Source organism: Acipenser ruthenus, chromosome 5 (genome assembly GCF_902713425.1).
Source record: "Acipenser ruthenus chromosome 5, fAciRut3.2 maternal haplotype, whole genome shotgun sequence".
Taxonomy (NCBI): Eukaryota; Metazoa; Chordata; class Actinopteri; order Acipenseriformes; family Acipenseridae; genus Acipenser; species Acipenser ruthenus.
The window spans coordinates 11,548,220-11,565,570 of NC_081193.1; the positions used below are offsets into that span (position 1 = coordinate 11,548,220).

General features: G+C 36.6%; 1 protein-coding gene across 14 annotated transcripts in view; it reads right to left on the minus strand.

Moving 5' to 3' along the window:
• Positions 1-17,351, minus strand: part of LOC117402956 (CYFIP-related Rac1 interactor A-like) — a 76,129-nt gene that overhangs the window by 24,956 nt on the left and 33,822 nt on the right. For 9 of the 14 annotated variants that reach the window (XM_034004683.3, XM_034004681.3, XM_059023639.1 and 6 more), the window contains one exon: positions 7,074-7,129. The exons of 2 other annotated variants lie outside the window; for them this stretch is intronic. The gene's annotated coding sequence lies outside the window, so the exon portion shown is untranslated. Of the gene's footprint in view, positions 1-7,073; positions 7,130-9,921; positions 10,006-17,351 lie in introns of those variants that run through there. 3 more of the 14 variants (XM_059023642.1, XM_059023638.1, XM_059023640.1) reach the window with 2 other exon arrangements.

Sequence of the window (17,351 nt, forward strand, 5' to 3'; positions counted from 1 at the left end):
TACCATCTGAAAGCACGTCTGGAGTTTGCCAGAAAGCATGAGAGTGACCCAGCTGCGATGTGGGAAAAGGTTTTGTGGTCAGATGAGACCAAGATAGAGCTTTTTGGCCAAAACTCAAAGCGCTACGTGTGGCGCAAACCTAACACTGCCCATGCCTCAAGACACACCATCCCTACAGTGAAGTATGGTGGTGGCAGCATCATGCTGTGGGGATGCTTCTCATCAGCAGGGACTGGGCATCTTGTTAAAATTGAAGGAAGAATGGATGGAGCAAAATACAGGGAAATACTGCAAGAGAACCTGCTTCAGTCCACTAAAAAACTGAAGCTTGGGAGGAAATTCCCCTTTCAGCAGGACAATGATCCCAAGCACAAGGCCAAAACAACATTGGAGTGGCTCAAGAACAAAAAGGTGAATGTCCTACAGTGGCCCAGTCAAAGTCCTGATCTCAATCCCATTGAGAATCTGTGGCACTATTTGAAAATTGCGGTCCAAAAGCGTCGTCCAACCAACCTGAACAACCTGGAGCAAATCTGCCAAGAAGAATGGGCCAAAATCACTCCGACACTGTGTGCAAAGCTGGTACATACTTACCCCAAAAGACTTAAAGCTGTTATTGCAGCGAAAGGTGGCTCTACCAAATATTAATGTGTGGGGGTTGAATACTTGTGCAAAAAAGATATTTCAGTTTTTTATTTTTCTTAAAAATATTTCCCAACATAAAACCAATGTCACCTTACAATAATTGATTTTGCGTTTCAGTGTTTTAAAATAAAATATCAAACAGAACGAAATTTCAATGTACCATTTGTAATTCAGTAATATGAGAGAATTGGTCAGGGGTCTGAATACTTTTGCAAGGCACTGTATATGTGTTATGAACTCCCAGAAATCTGTTGCGTTGCTCAGCCACTACTCTAAGACTAGACAGAAATGGGAGATTGGAAGATTGGAAATAGGCCTGTATTATTATTATTATTTGTTTATTTAGCAGACACCTTTATCCAAGGCGACTTACAGAGACTAGGGTGTGTGAGCTATGCATCAGCTGCAGAGTCACTTACAACTACATCTCACCCGAAAGACGGAGCACAAGGTTAAGTGACTTGCTCAGGGTCACACAATGAGTCAGTGGCTGAGGTGGGATTTGAACCGGGGACCTCCTGGTTACAAGCCCTTTTCTTTAACCACTGGACCACACAGCCTCCCTGTAGTTTTTAAGAACATTGGAATCCAAGGTGGGTTTCTTGAGCAGAGGTTTTACTACAGCAGTCTTGAATGACTTAGGAACAGTACCTGATAAAAGAGAACTGTTTAAAATATTCAAAACTGCAGTGTATTTTGGGGAATACTTCTTTAAAAAGTGAAGTGGGAATAGGGTCTAACACACATGTTGTGTGTTTCATCTTTAACTGTAGTAACCAGATCCAGTTCACAAAGCAAGGAAAAATGCTCTAAAGTTTGTGAAGTTTGTTTGGGTGCTGGATGACCAAGGGTAAGAGTACCATTATTATTGTTAGATGACACATCTAAATTTGGTATGCAGTTAGGTATCTGATTTCTAATGTGACTTTCTTGATTCATAAAGTCATCACAGCATTGATGAGCACTTAATAGAACAGACTCTGAATGTGGATTTGTTAATTTTGCTATAGACTGAAAGAGAAATCTAGGATTGTTCTTGTTTGTTTCAAATAAGGCACTCATCATTTCCATGAAGCAGAGCAAAAAACCATGTACCATCCTTCAGACAAAAAGTGTAGGTGTTGAAAGAGATGGATAATGTGCTCACAGAGTTATCTTCCAGAACAAACCTGCCTGAAGCTTCACTGTCGCTCAACAGCGGACTGAAGACTGGAAGCATTTGAAGTTATTCTACTGTAGCTGTAAAGGCTCTCTGAAGGATAAAGCAATGGTTGCTATTAGCAGCCTCTTGTGGCTGGAGGAAACAGTTTAGAAGAATCAATACTGTCGGGTGGGACAACAATTTATTGATCCTAAAAAATGAACAGCTTTTATATTGTAGCTGCTGTTAGATCATGACAGGCACAATAGATTCAAAGTGCATAACTCAGGCTCACTTAATCTTTTTGTAATGTCCACTCATACCCTACACAATACGTAGGCATGCTGAAGAATGCACAAAGATTTACAAATACTTTTCTTATATGCCTTTTGCACTTCTAGTACAACAATACCTACATACTGTAAATAAATTATATTAAAAAAAAAAACAAAAAAAAAAACTTGATTTCATTTTATACTTGATTTGCTGAACCTGGAGGGAAGAAAATAAATAAATGGGACAGATGGGTAATTTAAGTTTACACTAAAAATGCCACCTCTGGAGGCCTGGGTCCAGCAGAAGGGTGTGAATTATTCAGTTCTAAAGACTGTTTAGTAAAGCACTGGAAGTCAAATACTCCTGGAGTTTGACGGTCATAAAATTACAACAACTTCATATTAGGAGGCTGTGAGGTCCAGATAGGAGGCTGTGTGGTCCAGTGGTTAAAGAAAAGGGCTTGTAACCAGGAGGTCCCCGGTTCAAATCCCACCTTAGCCACTGACTCCTTGTGTGACCCTGAGCAAGTCACTTAACCTCCTTGTGCTCCGTCTTTCGGGTGAGACGTAATTGTAAGTGACTCTGCAGCTGATGCATAGTTCACACACCCTAGTCTCTAAGTCGCCTTGGATAAAGGCGTCTGCTAAATAAACAAATAATAATATTAACCATTGTCTCCAGGACTTGTTACAAATCCCAGAACACCTATAAAAGCATCTGGAAGTTAATTCTGCTATATTTTCTTTCTTTGCCAAAATCAAAATCTATAGGATTCGCTGTTCTACAGTGTGGAAACACTTCCAAGATGAAAGGAGGGAGGGAACTTTGTGTAATGAACATGATTAATTCATGTGTTCTACAGTATGTTGCATATTTTACAGTTTGACAGAATTAGGTTTCTTCAATCCTGAGCTTTGGTGAGCTGATCTTGTTGGTTATGATTTCTTTCTTTAAAACAATGCATTACTTATTTACCGTACATTCACTAAACATGAATTTCAAATGTGGAAAAGGGAATGGTGCAAATCTATAGAATTACGGAACTAATGTTAATAATTTTAAAGAGTTTTTAAGCTTCCACACCTCTGTACAGTATTTAACCTATTCCACTTATGAAAATAACTGTGCTCTAAAGTCAGGCAAGACTGCGATATATAAAAAAAAAAAAAAAAGCTGGTTTACAACCAGGATTACAAGACCTATTAAAACACTACATAAAAAAGGGTCTTAAAAATAATAATAATAATAATAATAATAATAATAATAATAATAATAATAATAATAATAATAATAATAATAATAATAATTAAAACCTGAGAAAATCGTGTTTATCTTGCTGCTCAGGCTGCTTCTGTTGAGTTACAGTACATATGGATGTAAAACTTAAAAATAAAATTAAATAAATAAATAAAATGTAGAAGCAGTTGTGGTCCCAGACTTAAAGGTTACAAGTGGTAAAAAAGTTAAATCAGCTGACAGTAAAAGAGCTAGCAAATTTCCAACGATCAACATACTGTGCACGGTCTGCTAACACAGCTGCAGTCAAAGCACGCATCAGAAGGCGAGATTAGCAACTGCATTTACACACTAGCAAGGTGTCAGTGGATGCTATGCAAACTGCAGATGAAACGTACCGTAAATAGACTGACCACAGTATATTTTATAACTGGTTGTAATGGTGCACATAACAGTATTTTATATTTGTGTAAATATTATTATTATTATTATTATTATTATTATTATTATTATTAATACTCCGGTGAGAAATGTTTCCTGTTAAACGTATTGGAATTAAACAGCCCTTTTGTTCTGAAAAAGCCTAGCTGTCCCTTCCTTATTTGGTCAAGCACACTAAATTGCAACCGGGATATGATAGTGCATCAGATAAATAACACAAATGTATCGCTTAAAGTAGAACAACTAAGATTACATTCCTTTTAATGAGTAGGTTCAAAGAATTATCGACGCGTAAATGTTTCTGATCCCAGATTTAATGTATGATGAGATTGTCTCCTGTAAATGAGGCTTCTGTCTCAAAAGGTTTTTTGGTTTTTTTTTCCTGGTTAAAGAATTAACAAATAAAGAAATAATTTTAAAAAAAGCCAAATCCATTTATGAAAATCTGAACATGTAGTCAAAAAAGAGAAGTTTGTGTCAAAACACTTCAGTGGAGGAATCCTAAAACATTAGTATTCAGTAAATGCCTTCTACATAATGTATCCTGACATTGGATAGAATTAGGACGCATTTAGAACCACAATGGACACAATGGAGTTCTATGTACTGTAGGAGTAGTTCTGTTTTTGTTCTGAGTAGTTTTTTCCACGTTTTATACAAATAAAATGTATTCTACTAAAAATAATGTGCACTCTCTTTTCTCTTAGGAAGTACCCAACACACAATAGTGAGGTAGCAAGAATAATAAAGTGCAATGACAAGTACAGAAGTAAACAGGATGTAATAGTCTGAACCCAACAGGAAAATGAATCCTAGACAGGAAGCTTTATATAGACTTCCTGTGGAGTGGAGTCCCAATGCCCCAGATATCTCCCTCCTATTTAATGCAATAATAAACCACTAAGCTTGTTTCCTGGCTTTTACATTGTATCTGTACAACTATTCTAAATAATTCTCAAGACTTCGGCTTGTTGAAAATCCATTGCAGTAATGTGCACTTGTAAAGTGTTTCTGGAGAGGGCGATTCACTTCCCTGTTTATAAACAAAATGGGTGAAAATCAGCAGCAAAGTCAGTTCTTCAATTCAATTATGGCCCAAAAGTTTAATTCCCTCTACCAATACAAAAACAGAACCTTCCCTTTATTGAATCAACCACTTCATGCGATCAAAATGAAGGTATACTGTACAAACACCATCACATGAATAGCTTCTTACCCTGTTTGCTGTAATACTGTACTATCCCACCAGAGGGTGCTACTGGTTTGCAAAAAGAAATGCATACTTAGTCCTGTCTACTGCAGGTCGTCTAATCTGATGGAAAAAATACTTCAGCAGTTGCATTTTGTGTGGTTTGATAAACACAGAAGATATTATATAAAGCTGTTTCCTGTAAGTGTCTACTATTCATGTCACAAAACATACAAACCTCAAAATATTTTTAAAAAAGTATTGAGACGTACTGTCTGCCAAGGCTCAATAGATGGGTCCTACGGTAGGTTTAATGTTATATAATCCTGTGTATATACCATCCCTTCGGTTTGATTGGAGAACATCATCCCAGAGTTTTCATTTAAAATGTTCAGGTTTAATTTTGAATTTTCAGTTGTGTGGCCAAAGGAAAAACAAAAAGAACCCAGGTTAAATCTAGGCTTGATTTCCAAACATACAGTACACGAAAAAGGAAATACCTGCATGATAAAAAGGTGTTAAATACGGACTTATACTTTCCATATACATACTCAGATTCTGATAATCTTACTAACTTTAACTGCACTTCAGTCCATAGCAATTTCCATCACTATTGCAGTAACTATCCTCACATACAAAACTACTAGACAGACTGTACTTGATGTACTAAAATAAATAAATAAATAAATAAATAAATAAATAAATAAATAAAGGTTTTAAAAAAACAGTTCCATTTAAGGGACAGGAATCAGGCTTACAATTGGAACCTCCTACTTAGTCTTATGACTTGTTTCCCCTGACAAACAACCTCAAACAACTTGGTCTTCAAAAAAGACCAAATCCATGATTTATTCTTACATGATGTAATGGTGTTCTATATTTTGTGACCTCATTTTGACTTCTATCTTTGAATCTGTATTAATTCTAATTAACACTACTTTATATAAACTTATATTTTTATTATATCATGCAATGCTGGCTCTGAGGATCAGTCTAGATTTGGCCTCCCCAGCGCATCAGCATGCACAACTTTTGAATGAATTTTGTTTATTTATTTAAATGTTATATATTTATTGAAGTTAATTAGTTCATTCTTTTCTGTTGAGTCCCGCTGGCATAATCGTGTTCAGTCTATTTATCCATTTACTTTCTTTTATTCTTCTATATGTCGCATTGTCTAATTTGAGCTGTTCTAATACTACAAACTTTACATCATTTATGTCATGTCCTTGACTGGTGAAGTGCTGTACTATTGGTTCATTCATTTTTTTATTTCTAATTAATGAAAGGTGGTTCTGAATTCTTTTATATAAACTAGTTCCAGTCTCATCTATCTGTCTATCTATCTATCTGTCTATCTGTCTATCTATCTATCTATCTATCTATCTATCTATCTATAATCTGGCAGTTTTTTTTTTTTTTACCAAAAAGCTAGTTTACATCGATTTTCTATTCAATGGAGCTCAATGGAGCGGTGTCATATTGCGCTGCTTTGAGCTGATTTTAAATCGCTGTTTAAAAATATAAAAAGAAACTTGGGAAGTCTATTTTACTCTTACCCAGGGTGTGCTGACGAAAAACATAACCCGTGGTAATGATGACATACCTTAAGCTATCCGAAAAACGCACTTTTCTGAACGCAGGACCAGAGATGGCACATGTGCAGAAAACAGAGATGAGCGTTTCATACAGTACAGAGTAGACGGGTGCAATTATAAAACTTGGATTTATTGGTATTGGATGTCAGTTTTTATATGTTTTTACTACTGTAACTTATCTGTAAATGTAAAAACAATACATTAATTAAACAAGCACAATGGAAGTAAGGGCGGAGTTGAGAATCTTGGTAATAGAACATCCTCTGTGTAAGTGTGCGCATGCCTCAGACTCCTCCATTCCATTGTCGTACTGACCTATCCACACTTCACTGTTCCCAGTCATATCACAACTGTACTGGTACGAAACTTGCTCTTGTCTGGGTTTTGTATCGATACAGTTATAGGGTTGGTTTGTTGTAAAAGCTGATAAATTACTAGTGTATTTTACTACAGGCATATTGCTACCACAGGTTTTTTCATTTGTGTTATTGGCATTAACAAAAGGTACATGACAAAACTACACAATACAAAGAGAGGAAAGGGTTACCTTTTTCACTGACTGGAGAACTCTTGCTTCTTATATCATCAGCGTACCCTTGTTTTCTACAAGAAACAATCAAAACAATAGGTTCAGCTGGGTTTTTTTTTAAATTATTATTATTACTTTTAATAATAATCATAATATCAGTTAGGGGTTATGACCTGAAATCTGTTTCAATGTGATACAATTACCAACAATCCTGACAACACTGTTCTGTTTAAAAAAAAAAAAAAATCACAAACATTCAGCCCGGCATCCTGGGATCGGAGAGGCCGCCTCGGAACACATGGAATTAGTAGATCATTCAGGCAAGAGGGAACCAGATCATGTAAGGCTTTGTAAGTTATGAGCAGAAGCTTAAAATCAGCCCGAAGCCAATGTAGGGCTGCCAATACCGGTGTAATATAGTCATACTTTCTTGTTTTAGTTAAAATCCTGGCAGCAGCATTTTGTACAAGTTGCAAACGGAATAAAACTTGACTTGAAATGCCGGAGAATAGATAATTACAATAATCAATTCTAGATGTTACAAAGGCATGCATCAGTCTCTCTGCATCTTGTAGTGAAAGAGAACGTCTCATTTTGGCAATATTTCTAAGATGAAAGAAAGACACTTTAGTTACTCTCCTAACATCGAAAGAAAGAACTGGGTCAGAAAGTGCAACCAAGCTTCTCATTTCAGCCTTCAGAGCAAAGGGAAGATCACAGCAAAGGGAAGATGTTTCCAGCAGATGCACAAAGGTTGGTCTTACTTAATTGTTTTTTTGAACATAGCAACATTACCTCTGTTTTATCTGAGTTTTTTGACATCCATAGCTTAATGTCAGCGAGGCATGTAGTCAGAATATTTACGGCTGCAGTGTCACATGGTTTCACAGATAGGTATAGCTGAGTGTCGTCAAGTGAAAGTTTACAACATGTCTGCGAACAATATTGCCCAACGGTAGCATATATAAAGAAAACAAAATCGATCCTAGAATGGAGCCCTACGGGACACCACATGTGACTTCAGGTAGAAGAGAGGAGTCATCCCCAATTTTAACATATTGAGCGGAGCCCTGCGGGACAGCACGTGACTTCAGATAGAACATATTGTGACCTATTTGAGTGATTTAAACCAAGACAGAACACTTCCAGACAGTCCTGTGAGGTTCTCAAGACGTTCAATCAGAATCGAATGATCAATAGTGTCAAACGCTGCACTTAAATCTAAAACAATAAGAACTGAGGGGAGGGCCATATCTGAAGATAGCAGCACATCATCTTACAAGGGCAGTTTCAGTACTATGAACTGGGCGAAAACCTGACTGAAATTTATCATAAACACCATGTACGGCAAGCAATGAGTTAAGCTGGTTCACTACTACCCTCTCCAAGACTTTAGATAAGAAGGGGAGATTGGCTTTAGTTGTTAATATTGTTTAGGTCTAAAGTAGGTTTTTTAAGTAGGGGTTGTAACACAGCAACATTAAATGAATTTGGAACAAAACCACATGAGAGGGAATTGTTAATAATGCTTAAAATGTAGTATCAATCATAGAGAATGCTTCTTTAAGTAATCTTGTGGGAACAGGATCTGAAACACAGGTAGTAGATTTTGTCTTAATAACCAAGTCAGTTAAATAAGTACAGCTGATTTTTGTAACTTACCTACAGACGATGAGGCAAAAACAGAGCAAATGGTAAACAGCATTTGGAAATATCCAAAAGACAGTCAGGAAATAAACCAGACCTTATTTATACATTAGGTGCTGTGTTGCTGCTACTATTTCATGTATTATGTTACTATCATGTATTCTGCACTTTCTACTGTATTTAATGTATTATGCTTTTTTTTTTTTTTTTACTGTATATCATGTATTAAGCATTTCTCTGTATTTAAAGTATTATAGATTTCTTGTTGTTACTGCATCTTGTAAAGTGATTTGTGATGGTGGTCCACTATGAAAAGCGCTATATAAAATAAGAATTGATTGATTGATTAATTGATTGGTTGATTGATTGATAGATAGATAGATAGATAGATAGATAGATAGATAGATAGATAGATAGATAGATAGATAGATAGATAGATAGATAGATATATTGATTGATTGATAGATAGGGCTTCTGTTTGCAGGATTTAAAGCTGTATTACAGTTAGATAGTGAAAACTTAAAAAAGAATTGCAAAATGTGGCAAAATGTAAAAAAATGCCTACACTCAAAAAACCCAAAAGAATGTGCCCGTGCCCGTGACCACAAGGATTTCATTGTGGAAGACAGCAAAGGAAAGAAGGTACAACTAAGTGTGCAAGTACTGTTGAGATATTACTATTGTAACAGAAAAATAAAACGGCCAAGCATTTTGGAAAGAAACCGAAAACAATCATTTAATATAGTATATAAAATGCGAAAGCCCCGGGAAAAAAAACGATTTACATAAAACTCGAAAACAGCTAAAAATAAGCACCGAAAAATGAAATAAATAAAAACAGAAGTCCTATTTCTAAACCAATAACCACAGGAAAAAAAAAAAAACAACAACTCAGCTGTCATTCCTTGTAATGCTTTATATTCTATACTGTATGTTGCAAATACATAATTAAGATATTCCGTTCAGAATACAACATGAGTTAATAATTAAGATATTCCGTTCAGAATACAACATGAGTTAATAATTAAGATATTCCGTTCAGAATACAACATGAGTTAATAATTAAGATATTCCGTTCAGAATACAACATGAGTTAATAATTAAGATATTCCGTTCAGAATACAACATTTTTTGTTCTTATACAAATTTTGCAGGTTAAAAAAAAAATAATAATAATAAAAAACCACATAAGCCACAATTTGCGTTAGCAGCTACTTACTGTGCTATAGTTTCTGATGCAATATATACATTCTACATTACCATGAATATCCCCTTCTATTCTTCATTGTTCAGCACCAATTCTAATTTCACTGAAAATCTAAAGAAAAAAAGCTGTTCCGACCAATCAACCGACTTGTTCCCATCTGCCAAAACAAATACACCCAACTGATCTCCCTTCCCTTCCCCCCACCCCAATACAACACACATTAAAAACCCTGAAATGGTGTTGGCATAAAAGGATGGTCTGGTGACAAGAATACTACCCCACTGGGACACTCGCAATGAATGGACTTTCCTTATAAGGACATTAACTCTCTCCAATAAGCAATGTGAATGGTCTTTCCTTGTGCTGTCAGCTGACCGATTATACCTTTTCAGTAAGGCATCCTATCACAGTTCCTGGATTTATTACAGGGTGTGAAAGAATGGATGGGTTTACTCATTAACCTCCAGTTTCTAAAGCACTGGAAATATGACACTCCCCATTCAAATATGCATTCAAATGTTGCCCTGGAGATTAACCCACAAATAGGTCTAAATCACAAATGAAACTAATTGTGGATTAGGTTCAGTAGCATGGCTTGTGTGTGTTCACAGTGTATTCAGAATGGAACAGTGACTGAAAAATATATTTTGAGCGCTCTTCCAATTGACCATCAATTCACATGAATGTACTGCAACACTAAAATGCTTTTGCAAACCCCTTTTCAACCAAATGGAAAAAGACACTTTTTGCATAGAGCAAAAATGGTTGACCATGCCTTTCCTTTTAACTGAAAATCGTAATGCATTAACATAATGTCCATTACATGTGTTACAAGAAATTACTTTCAACTCTGTCACAGGAAACATCTCCTAGATCCAGGTCCTTGTGAGATCTAGAGGACACAGAACTCCAAGGACCAATATATAGCTAAATACTGTAACAGTTAAATTATAGAGCAAAGAATGCAAAACTACGGACACAGAACTGACACACAATTGTGGTCTGAATGTAAATCTCCTTGTGAACTGGCAAGAACCTGCCCTGCCCCTGGGATATTCCACGCTTTCCTGATTCAGTAGTACAGTACCTTGGGATTGTCCACCTGCTCACCACTTCTTGCTTACTGTAGTTTGCCCAGTACTCCTCCTTCACCGGAAACTTTTCTCTTATACTGTGTCCTTTTCAGTTTCTCATTCCTCCGCTCATGCCGATAGCTCTCTTGTCTGCCTGCAATTCTCTCGCCAGCCCCATTCTCACAGCAGCCAATAGGACAGAGAGCTGCTTCAGCCAGCCACTGAGCCGCTGTCGTGGTTTCTTTGGTAACTAGAAAGCTAGGTCCCTGCAGACACTGTAAATGTGATTTTACAGTATACAAGGTTGGGCAATAATTATACAACCATTTCTATTATATTAAGAGACACCAAAACCTTACACTGCAGCCTGCAAAAACAAACAAATCAATTGGTCTTTACTGTATTGACACAACAGAGGTTTTCTGCAATATCGTACAGCATGTTTCTAGACTTCAGAGCTCAAATTGCTCAGCATAGCTACCATTTACAATGCAACAAAGCAGCTATGAAAGCTGACACAACAGATGGAAATTAAGGGACGACCAAGCCTTTAACCCTTTGCGATCTTATGTCGGACCAGGTCTGACATTATAATTTTCCCTTTCCGGTCCAATGTCGGACCCTGTCCGACATCAGCAAAAAGACACAGGTCTCTAGTCGTTTTTTTCTCCGGAAAAAGCCGAGAAAACCATTCAATGGCCAAGTGAGACCGATAGGAGCCGAGAGAAGCCAAAAAAAAGGGGCGGATATGAGCTATGATCAGGAGATGATTTATCAGTATGCAAGACTATGAAGAGGTATGTGAAAAATACAGTGAACAAGGGGTGGGGTGGGGCTGGAGATGCAGTACTGAGTGTCCTGTTGATATGCAGTGCCTTTTAAACCTGTTTTACTGTGAAAAAAAATACTTTTAAAACAGCGCGTCTAAAATAAACTGCGCATGTGAAATTAAATTGGACCTGAATAAATGGACCGCAAAGGGTTAAATTGTTTATATTTATGAACTCGTTACAGTAGCAACAATATGCCTGCTCCCATAGTGTAGATATTTTTGTTATTTTAATTTTTACTGTACACTATAGCTAAGCTGCTGCTTTCTAGTACTGTGCCTTTTCACGTCCTGCCTACAAGCATGTAGGGGATGAAAACACTGTATTTTTTAAAATAAAAATAATTAAAAACTTAAAATGGCTACAACTACATCAGACATGAACAAAAAATGTAATTTTTGCTGATCTTTACATTAGTGTGCATTTCATACTGTGATATAACTTTAATGTTACTTCCGATGGTATAAATTAGAGTTCTAGGAATTAATTTCCCTTACTTACCCTCCAGTAGGAAAGACATTCCTTTGTACAAACATTGACTGGAGTTCTACAATGAAAAATGGTTGCCCCAAATTTTGAAAAAAAGTGAGATAGTCGCCAATAATTGTCAACTGGAGGTCATTTTTTCTACCCAAGGGGAATGGTTTTGAACAATAAATGTGAAACCTGCAATCAGTAACTGTTTTAATAAACCTATTTATTAAAACTATTATTAAAAAAATGATCTAATGTTGTGCCAGTTCTGCCATTTTGTTTATTGTGAAGTGGCACCAGATGGCACAACCGACTACTCGGTTACTGTATTAACTGTTTTGGGCAACAGTACAAACTATTTTAGGTCACGTTACCTTGCATTAGCCAACTGGGATACAGGTTTAAATTAAGTTTAATGAACACACTTTGCAAAATGTACTAGAATGTGCAAAAACGACTCTCTGGAGGCCAAACTGTACAGACGCGTTTAACACAGCTGTCTTCTACACAACATCTATTTACCATTGCCATTGCTCCTCTTACCACCACTGTGCTTTTGAACACTTCATCTTAAATATTATCTTCATATTAAAAAGTCACTGAAGCACACAATCACAAAGCAGCAATCTCATCTGTTTGGTCAGCACCATTAGTGCTACCATGCTTCTGGTTCCTTTCACCTTGCACCTCAAAATGGAATTGTCTTTCTCTCCTTTCACGGTCTCCTTGTCTTTTACGATGTTTGCAATTATTCCGGGTGGTTCTATTACAATTACTTTCATACTGTTTTTTTTTTTTTTTTTTGCGTCTGTGTGAAGATGCTTTCATCAGTGTTTTACAGATACTCTTTAGTTCTATATCACATCTAGAATATATTTTTTATATCACTGCTGTTGAAACTAAGGCCTGACCTCAGACAGCATCACCAGAACTAGTCACTCCCCTTAAAACAAGGGAAGAGAGCTTGGTGCTTCCACCAGGGGGCAGCAATCTCCCTGCTATTGCTTGTTGGTGGACAAGACAGCCTAAACTCAGGAGTTAGCTTTCAAGTGTGTAAAATAAACAAAACAAATAAATATAATAGTTACACATATTGCCTTTTGTCAGATGTGTGGAATTGCATATTTATTCCAATAAGAAAACCGGTTGTCATGAGAATTGAACATGTTCCATTTAAGGAATGTTCATAGGCAAAATACACATTTCAAATCTCCTCAGTAATTTAGTAATTCAACACAAACAGATGTCAGTATTATTATAAAAGGAAACAATGTTCCTTAAAATTGATTTATTTACAACACAATATTGTAACACCAAATACGTGTCTTTAGTACAGTAAGCCTAAATCTTAAGAAAACAAAGGGGTAGTGGGCTGATCTGAAGCACGAATAGTGCATTCTGTTTTTCAGTGCCAGAGGACATTTTACAACTACAATATAGCAGATGTGATCCAGCATAAAGCGCTCTTCAGTCACAAAGCTCTTTGAAAAGGTACTAGCATTCCAACAACAAAAAGCTGCTCAGTGTGCTCCCCACCATACCCCAGCATGTGCTGCAGCTTTCTTGTTTAATTGATAGAAAGGCAATCTCGCCATTACATTTTCTCACTGTGGTTTTTGCAACCAAACGCAACGCCTGCTAATTCTTCAAGTTTCCCTTGATAATCGGCTGCAAGCAAGCACACTTTCTTTAATTAATTATTCTGCTATCCAACATCAAGAATCTCCATGTGCTGCATTCCACTCAACCTATTCCCAGGACAGCAACAGCAGGGTAAACACACTCTCCAGGTTGAGTGCCAACATGTACTGTAGGTTTCTTAACTATTGTGCTGTTTTTAAACCTGCGAGGCAATAAACACTTTAAAATATTTAAATGTCACACTGCCTACCACCTGCCACACACTCACTTCAATTGCACAGATCTGCCACAAAGTTACTGCATACTATATACAGCAATACTCCCTAAGCCGTTTCCATTAGGAGTTAATTTGGCTTTCATGAGCTACTGTAACATCTGCCTGATGCTTAGATACCATCAGCTAGTGTAATGAGATGAAAGTCCTATAAAACCCTGCAGACTCAGTACTGTAAAAATGTTAATCCTCTTCAACCTTCCTATTTAAATAGTGCTATCCAGGAGATCATTACTTAAATAGGAAGGTTGCTGTACTGTAAATAAAAAGAAAAGAAACCCTCAACCAGCACTGCTCCGATGTATTTTCTTTAGGTTTGCATGAATTACAGCAATGTATATGTGGGGCTAATCCAAGATCACCAGACTAACTGTACATGTGAACCAAGCCAGTTCCAAACATTTCCATATACAACTTTATTTATTCCAAACATTTTTAAAATAAAATGTTACTTTGAGCTGTTATTAGACAACATTAATTGTGATATCCTGTGCGCACATGCACACACACACACACACACACACACCACACATACACAGACACACACACACACACACACACACACTGACACACACACACACACACACACAACACACAGACACACACACACAGAGACACACACACACTCACTGACACACACACACACAACACCTTTCGAAGGTACAGTACTTTACAGACTGAAAAAATTAGCAGTTACAGTAGCAAAATCACACTAATTTTAAAGTGTGATGTTGGTAATTCTGGGATGACGGCACATTGATTTACAGAGGGCTTTCAGTTTTCTGCATCCATCTACATTGTTGATTGCTAAACTTGCCATTTTTTCTAATATTCCATTGATTACTGGCGTGGGGTGTAGAAGCACAACAGTTTCAATGCAGAAATCAAAGGTTGTTTATTTTGCTGGACACGCATACAATACTGTAATCAAACTCATCCTAGGGAATCATAAAATACAGTTGTACATCGAATGTCATTGCAATGTTGAAACTGATAAGATACCAGTAGTGCCAGAGTCATATTTGAACACAGTACTGTGTGTTTTTATTACGTCAAAACCCCAATAAAGCTAGGTACAGTACATCAATATACTGTAGGACCATTTTTGCTGAATCTACTTTAGTTACATTGTGCACGACTTCAGACTGCAACACTCCAATGATACCTTTTTATTAAATAAATAAATTAATAAAATATAATTACGTGGTAAGAGATATGTTTTACAAATTGCCAGTTGCAATCACACAGAGGGTTGTATGCTTTTCTCTGTCGTTGGAAACACTGGTGTCCTGAAGATCAATGAAAGGCAGGGTAAGTAGGAAGTTGAATGAACTGTGCAAATGATATTGTCCCATGAGAAAATTAGACAGGAAGGAACATGTGAACTTGAAAACTTCGTCTTACAGCTTTCACATGCAAATCAAAAATTTACTTTAGAAACTGAAGTCTGCATACTGTAGTTTCAATGTTTTACAGTATACTGTAGTTACAGTATGGATTTATTATAACGACTCCTCCAAGTATCTTTATTGAACTGAATATTTCAGCATTCTGTAGACTTTTTAAAATAAGTTGCTACTGTATGTACGGTAAATGATGCTTTTTTATTGCAGCCTATACAGTAATATTTGGTGTAATATATTTGACTTAAGTTTAACGCACAAAACTGACTAGGTAAAAAGTCATGCGTCTTATGTGTTACTGTAACAAGTGCGCAATACAATACTTTTTAAAAACTACTGAAATTTCAAAACAGCATTTCAAATCTCATACCCTACTTCCCCAAATCAGTGTCCAAGATAGAATGACAGTATTATACGAGAAGAGGGCAGCTAATAGTACTTCTAAAAGAACACAATAACAAACTTTGGACAAAAAAAAGTTATTGGAACGTTGAAAACGCTCGGTTTAACTTGCTACTTATTCAGAAAACCCAGAAGCTACTAACACTGAGCAGTTGACATGTCTGAATCATTTCTGCTATTTTTGATGTGTTTGTATTGCATTGCTATTACCTTAGGAGGAGGCCCATGCACAGTATTTGGAGATAATGTTGCTTGTCCTTCACATTTAAAAACAATGTCAATAGTATGAAGCTGAAATTCAGATTAGTCTCCACTGCAGTACTGTAGTCTGTGACCAGTCTACAGTACTGTATCTCTTGTGGTAAACAGGCTTTGTTTGTGTTTTGCAACCACTTCAGGTATACCACCACAACCGGACGTGTTAACATTTTAGAACACTTTTTCTGCTTCTGGTGTTCATTCTTGAATGACAGGAAGTTTGCGTTTCACACAATACATTGCACTGTGTTGAAATGTGCATATGCCGATGTGAACTGAGCAAGGGAAAGTTACATTAGCTGTGACAGAGAGCAGACGTAGTCCTCAGACCCCCAATCTTCTCCCATCCATACATTTATTTGAATTCATAAGAATCATAATAAACAGTTTAGTTAAATATAATATGTTACGTCTGTGAAACTGACTGGAAACATATGAAGCCCTACTGTTGTGCAAGCACAACAGTCTGTACAGAAGTATTTTTTAAAAGCAGTTTCTCGCAATAATAAAACAGTACCCTGATCTTTTTCCTGGATGAGCCAATAGTCAGACGTACTGATTTACAGTAATGCCCAATACTTTCTGTTCTAGCAACTAAGTTGCAAGTTAAACTTCTCTATTTGGTATGGTATTACTAAGGGGATCTTTTGAAAGCTATCATTTCTATGACTAAAGTACTGCCAAGTTAGACACTAGTTCTACAGAATTATCCCATATTTATATTTGCACTGCACTGCATTTCAACTTACGACCTTTGTCTGTATGGGTCAGTCTCCCCATCAGAAAGTGATTCCCTGCACAAGAAATAAATCAATTTCACAAAGGACAGGCCATTAACACAATGTGCCCTGCGTACATATGGCAGGTGTTTCCAATATTTTCCTGCAACTTTTGTGTACCCCATTATCCTGCACAGATGGAGAACAAGAGTTGTTTGCATGTTGTTTTTTTTAACTAAACAAGACAAACTTATTGGAATATTTACAATACATAATTAATAAAGATTTCATTTTTCCCTCTTAGACTTAAGCTAATGTGACTAGCAGCTCTATTCAGCACTAAATGAGGCAGTTCAAGTTTTTGCCTT